Below are 7,553 nucleotides of genomic sequence, written 5' to 3' on the forward strand. Positions count from 1 at the left end.
TTACTTATTTCCTACACAGAGAGAACATATATATATGTGTGTGTGTGTGTATTATATATTATATATATATGTGTGTGTATGTATTATATGTATATTACATATCCATGTCTGTATATATAGATCTAGATATAATTGAGATACTCTCCAGGGAAAGGGGAAGAGCATCTTTATCCTTGGTCTTTCCACGGTCTATATAATGGATAATTGCCACTATCATGATAACTGTGACCTTTTAATTACCTTGAAGCAGTGTGATGACAGAGCTAGTCACGGTAACTCACTATGGTCCTGCTCTTAGCTCAAGGTCCAGAAAGCAAAGTGGCATTTTAGATTAAACACTTTGTATTTGCTTTTTCTAGAAGGCTTTTTTACATAATAAGCATTTTGTTTGCTTGTTTTCTCTTCTGACATAGTAAATTTGAAAGTTTTAGTGTAATGGTGTCTTAGGAATGACTTGATGACAGATTCATGCTGGTGTCATACTGTCCTGTTAAGCATGGGAAATTAATTATCCCACATGCTCTTGACCTGAAAACTCAACAGAAGGTCCTGTATGGAGGGATAGAATGTAAGAAAATAGTGCAGAAGGTAGTCTCACACCTGAGGAGCTGAAGCTGTGCTAATCACCAAAGATCAGGAATAGGCCTGCCCTTAACAGACCACAGCTGTGTCCCATAAGAAGAAGAGTGCTACAAAAGAGTGGGTTGCCTGGGTGAGAAGAGAGTTGGAGTTTGTTGGTTGTGCTGTGAGGAGAGATATGGAGTTTGTAGACTGTGCTGTGAAGAAGGAGTCAGAGCTGTGAGGAGCTGCCCATGAAAAATCACTGAGAAGGTATGGGAGCTTTGTAATAAGATGAAAACAGTCCTGTATGATTTCTTCAGAGCTGTGAAAGTTGTGGATGCTGCTCTCTGTTCATTAGCTTGCTATTCAGTGCTTGACATTCTATTTTCCATTTCATTTGGTTTTCAGACTAGCTAAATTTATAACCTCTTGCTGATTTTGATTGCTGCAATCATAGGCTGTCTCTGTATTCTGGGAAGGGAAGCTCAATTTATCTGGAATTCAATTCTGCTGATAAGGCCCATCTTCTTTCTTGCACAGCTACTTCATCTTGTTGCCTTGATTCCACAGAATTTTTGCTTTCATAGCAATCTTGTTCTACATTATTAATAGTCCTTTAGTGTTAAATTGTGCTTAGGTAGTGTATAGTACATGGAATTTCTTAACCATTCCTTTGAAACCAGTAGAGCAGTATAAAAACTGTATCTGGTTTTTGGAAAGGCAGGATCTGAATTCTCTCCTTGCTCTGGTGATGTGGGAATTCTGTTTTGCTACTGCATGTGGTTAAAGTACATCACAGGCAGAGCATTTCAAAGAACTGCATTTCAATTATATATATAAGTGGCATGTTTAATTTTTAAAAGCTTCTTCAAAACCTGTTTGATCTTTAAATACATCTTTTCCTCCAGGGAGCACAATATCATTTTATGATTCTGAGATAACAAATATAATTAATCAACTTGAACAGCAAATCTGGAATTTGAGTTCTGTGAGGAACTGACTTTGGATAGAAGGATTATACTGATAAGTCCTGTTCATCCAGTGAAGAGTGGTAGGATTCATCTTCCCTGCAGGAGACACCTGTTAGGTGGCCCTAGTCTCCTTAGCATCAGAGAATGTTCTGCAATATGGAATTCCAGAGGTGTGCGAGATGAATCTTACCTGATAAGCTTCCTGGTGCAAGTCTTTATTGAATGGAAATCTGATTATTATAAAACTGTTTTCCCATAGCTGTTAGGTAAATGATCGGTTTTGGCCAGATAACTGGTAGAACATTCTTCCAGCATAGTGAAGCAAAAAGGCTGCATAGCCTGGAGTCTAGATACCTCCTAGATAGGGTATAAAATCAGATCTCTGCAGAGTCTATTTGTTAGAAAAGACAGTGAGGAATGGGATATTTGAATGATAAATGAAAAACAGACATAGGATGTGTATGAAGATTCAGAAGGCTTCCACTCAGAATAAGTTATGTAGCTGATCACAAGTTTTGATGCTCTTAATGAGCCAAAAAGTGCTGCTGAGCTGCTAAAAGCTCTGCAGGAACTGACACACTGTAGGTATTTCTCCTTGATTTGAAATAACAATTTTCTGCTTCCTGAACTGGCACAAACTGGTGCCTGTGAGCAGCTCCATGTGCAGAACTTTGTAAGATATAGAGCCAGATGCTTGTAGTGCTTTCTCATCCAGAAATGACATGTTCCCAACTATCACCCCTTCACTTTTAAATGGGATTGAACAGAAGGAAATTGTAGTGATGGTACCATGGTACAGAATACTTAATTACTGAAAACGATGTCTTCCTGTAGAAGCTTGCGTTTCCAAAGAGGAAAATACAGAGTACTGTATTCAAGCAGTGAGGGGCCTGTCCTCTCCCTCTCTCCTGGTTCAATAAAAGGACACTCCAAACTCTGCATGTTCTGTGTGTGTCTCTGCAAGGTAGGGCAGTCTTGTCCCCTCTCATGGATAAGCAGTTAATTTTGGAGTAATAGATGTCAGGGCTACATGTCCCCATTTTTGCAACTTTTGCCTGCTTGGAGAAGTTGAGCCCCCTTCACGTTTTTCCAGGACCCTGAAGCTCTAATTAGGTGTGAGCACTCCGTGTTTTGCAGTCAGCCGAGCGACTCTGGCCACGGGGTGGCAATGTGCAGCTTCGCACCAGTGCCTTCCTGCCTGCCGGCTAACAAAGAAATCCACCAACTTGGAAAAGTGTCCCACTTTCTCCAATACCCTTCCCATCCAGCTAAAATTTCTTGTAACAAACCAAAAGACAGCTCTAACAACACCATGACTCACTCAAACCCTCTAGAAACGGATGAGCTAAAACTTGTCAAGACCCTTTACCAGGGCAAGCAAAACAGAGCTTTCACCAGTCAGCATCTATTGCAAGGGAAATAACACTCTAAGAAAGCAAAAGAGCATTTGCAGGGAGTAAAAAGAATGGAAGATAATAATTCTAAGCTACTTTGAAACGCCTTTAACTGACTTTTCCACAATCTAGAGAAAGTTATTTGCAATGAGCTACTATCTGCAGATTTATTTTGTGACAGGAAATCTGCTGTACAAGTGTGGGTTACCGTGGTAGAGAAGAAACCTGCTGAATGCAGGTACATGCTCAAAACTCCTGGTATTATTTTTAAGTAAGGTCAACCTTTGGCATCTACTTTTTTTGCCAAGAGCAACAGTCCATGCATTTTTTGTATGAGCCTGGTGCTAGAGTACAGGCAGTGACATTCAAAATACCTAACCTAGGGAACCAAGAACTTTTTCTGAAGCTGTACGAAAAATATTGGTACGTATTATTGTTATTGGTATAAATAGCTGCTTTCCCAGTTAATACAAATTGCTTGCCTGGTGTTACTCTTTGCTGAGTGCTCAGGAAATCTTCCTTTATATATTTTGCTCCTAATGCTTTGGTGCCTTCATTTGGCCATTTCAGATAATGAAGGTAAGAAAAATGTTTAATTTCACAAATATCTGTCTTGATCTGGCATTTTAATCCCTGGGTGGCAGGTTAAGTTGCCTTTGCACTGACATACTAAAGGGATTGTATCTTTCAATGAAAAGACAAATTAAACACAATTGCTCTGACTTACAATATTATGTAAACTTGTATGCTGTTTAGATGCTGAATTACTCTAGAGAGTTACGTGCTGGGAAACTCTCGAAAATTATCAGCAGGTGTTTTTCCTGATGTAGCAGATGTACAAAATCTGTTCAAAGTAGCCTTTCTTTGCCAAGTCAACAGAAGGAAATTTCACCATTGCACAGAAAATATCTAAATTTTGGAAATTGGAATGAGCATAATAAATGGAGCATTTTTGCTTTTCTAAATATAACACTGTTTCTTTCTGAATCTTTCTGAATTATATTTAACACTATGAGCTGGTAATAGATACTTTTGTTCTATCAGTCAGGTTATACACTGACAGAGACTTTTCAGGATCCAATCCATTCCCAAGCTGGGGAAAGACTTTAAAAAGAATCATGGACCATTATCCTCCTGGATGGAGGACAATGGTCCATTTTGCTTAAGATGAAGATATATTTTTGTGTGCCTGCCTTTCCTAATATATGCCATGGGTGTGTGTTTGAGATAAAACACAGCTGTTTCTTTCTCTCCCTCAAGAAGAAGATTTAATCTACTGCCAGTATAACAGTGTGGATTTTGTAGTATCAAAACCAAGAGAGCAAAAGCAGATGGGGATTCGGAGGTGCAAGTGAACCCCCAAGAAATGACTGAAACTGAATGTGAATCCTAGTCTTGGTTCCTTTTCTGGAGTCCTTGCACACTTTGATCTTTGGTCATGAATGGGTCGGGTGGGTGTTTTTAGGAGAATTGGGGACCTAGGTCTCGTGATACACCAACTCCCTAAGTTATTTTCTATATTTTTCTGTAATTTTTCTTTAGCAATTCTTATCCATATAATAACACACAAAACCTTCCAAATCCAGGTACACTGCTCTTCAGTGACAATGCAGCAAAGCATCTGTATTTCCTTAAAATTCAAGTGTAAATTAATCACTTTTAATCTACAATCCTTCAAAAGTATCTTTAGTCTTCAACAACCTGTTGTTTATTGAGGCAATTTCACTCCCAATTCACAGAATCACAGAAGTGGTAGGATTGGAAGGGAACTTTGGAGATCACCAGTCCAATCCCCCGCCAGACAGGGTCACCTAGAGCAGGTTACATAGGAACATGTCTGGGTTTGGAATGTCTCCAGAAAGAGACACTCTGTGACCTCCCTGGGCAGCTGTTCCAGTGCTCTGCGATCCTCAGCATAAAGAAGTTCTTCCTCATGTTGAGGAGGAAGCTCTTGTGCAGTATTTCATGTCCATTTCTTCATCCTGTCACTGGGCACCACCGTAAATAGTCTGGCACCATCCTCTTGGCACCTGCCTTTGAGATCTTTGTGTGCATTGATCAGATCCCTTTTCAGTCTTCCCTTCTTTAATTTAGACTTAGATTTTAGCATAAATGTAAAATGTGGCCAGGATTTGTCTTATGTTTTCAGAGTTGCTATTCACACAATCACAGAATGGGTGAGGTTGGACATGGGGCATCTGGCTCAACCTTCCTGCGCAAGCAGAGTCAACAGAGAGCACATTGCACAGGATTGTGTCCAGACAGTTCTTGAATATCTCCAGTGATGGAGACTCCACATCCTCCCTGAGCAACCTATTCCAGTGCTCTGTCACCTACACAGTAGAGAAGCTTTTCCTCATATTAAGTGGAACTTCCTGAAAATTAGTACTAACCATACAGAAACATCCAAATTGTACAAACACCAGGTAGTGAAATAAATACATCCACACTATCCATGAAGCTATTTTCTTGAAATTATTTCTTTTTGACTTTTTAATTCTTGGCATAAATCTGTAGCTATTTCCTTGGTAGATTAAAGTGATATGCACTGCAAATTCCTTTAAATCTTGAATCTGTCTCATATTGGTCAAGACTTACATTGTGTAAAGACATAGTTAAAATCATGCATTCTGGTGCTGATGAATTGAACTCAAGAGAAAACACTAGTAAATTGCTTACTGAGTAATCTGAAAACTGTTTTTCTTTTATGCTCTGCTGTAGGTCTGTCAATTATACACTGTATAAAAGTTCTTTTTTCTGTTCTTCCTGCATACCAGAGATAACAGCAGTCTTACATGCAAACATACAGCTGAGTAAATAAGTTGTTCAGCATGAAATAATGATAATTAGATTCTTATTATTCTTTCTTTGTTGTCCAAGATAGCCCATTTATTTTAACTTATTGATAACTACAGGTTTCTTAAAATCTTGAAATATTTGCAACCACAGGAAATTTCAAGAAAATGGAGGTATGTGTCAAGGAGTATCTTAGCCTATAAATCTGTTCTTTTCTAATGAATTTTAATTGATGTCATTGTTTCTGACATTTTTTCTTCTTTCACAGTGGAATTTTCATGTAGAATCACTTTACTGTTAAATATTTCCTTTTTCTGCCTACCAGTTGATCAATGTGTATAAAGTCGCATCTGTGACTTTCTGGGTCATTAAAAACATGACACACTTTTACAAAATCAGAGAAAAGTTGTTCATATTGCATCTTTGGCCAATTATGTTTGCTCTGTTGCTTTCCTTTTTTAGACATCGTTTTTACTTTTATGCCTGCCAGGCTTTTCATTGCTCTTGCTGGTTCCTGGGTGTCTGCCACATACCAGTTAAAGTTGGAAAAAAATCAATCTTATTTCTAAGAATGAGTCTAGAGAAAAGTGTACTAATTGGTCAATGTTTATTTTAGACTGCGAAAAGTCGGGTTACCTGTTCACTATTAAGCTTTGGTGACCAGGAACACTGATTTGCCAGGAAAGCCAAGGGGTTTTTTTTAACAGTGTGTTTCCTCCTATTCAAAATTATTCCTGTCATAAGCTTTTAAAAAATTTTAACTTGCATAGGAAAGATGTTTTGAAGCATGTTACCAAAATTCTGTGCCTGCTGAGCAAGATTCATCTACTTGAATCTTTCAGGGGTGAGCAGGCTCTGCCATGTGCACACGCTGTGCCCTGAAAAGGGTGAAGCAAAGAAACCAACAAGACTTCTAAGAGAAAATAATAGAAAAGTTGTGATAATTATGAAAAAGGCTTATCCTCTGCCCAAAATGAGGAAAAAGCCATGGGAAAAGCTTTTGAAGATACTGCTACATAATGTCCACTCTCCCATATTTACAGCAATTACATGGATTCAGAATGCTTTGCTGCTTTTTGTTATACACATCCTTTCTAATTGGCAAGGGGTAAAATTCAAAAGCAGTGCACTGAGCACATTTCTCTATGGTTTTATTCTTTGTTAATTTGCAAGTATCTGCAGCTTTGCAAACTGCTTTTTAGTGCTCATCAACTTTACTTTAAAATCTATACCATGATTACCCAAATGTATTTGTTGATCTTTTCTGAACTGTGTTCTATTTTAAAATTATTTTTTAGAAAATAATCCTGTATTAAATATGCTGGATATAGTTTATAGCAAGTTAAATCTAATATAAACTTTGAGCATTTAAAAATATTTATATTGCTGCCTTTGGACCTCTGTGTTCACAAGTTAAGGTTTTATTTTACTCAGTTGCTGAGACATGGAATTCTGATTTGGACAATAAGCCACATTCTCAGTTCACATAAATCAGCCAAGCTCCATTAAAATAAAGCTGTAGATCTGGGTCAAATTAAGAATTTGAGATTGGCTCAAGGTCTATATCTAGCACAACATTCCCTTGCCATGGGAGAAGAAAGCTGAATGCTGAGGTCCTGCAGAAGGGCTCAAGTGGAATGGAATCATGGAAACAGTGAATGTGGACTGAGGCTGGATCTTCCTCCCATCTGGGAGCAGCTCTGGTGTGTGTTTTCCCGTGTGAGAGTCTGGAGAAGTGGGTTACGTGGGCAGGGATGAACGGGAGAGATTTCCTCATCCTTGTGTTTGCACTAAATCGTGAGGAGCACTTCTCCACAGGATGTAAAAGTTT

Source organism: Ammospiza nelsoni, chromosome 4, assembly GCF_027579445.1.
Source record: "Ammospiza nelsoni isolate bAmmNel1 chromosome 4, bAmmNel1.pri, whole genome shotgun sequence".
Lineage (NCBI taxonomy): Eukaryota > Metazoa > Chordata > Aves > Passeriformes > Passerellidae > Ammospiza > Ammospiza nelsoni.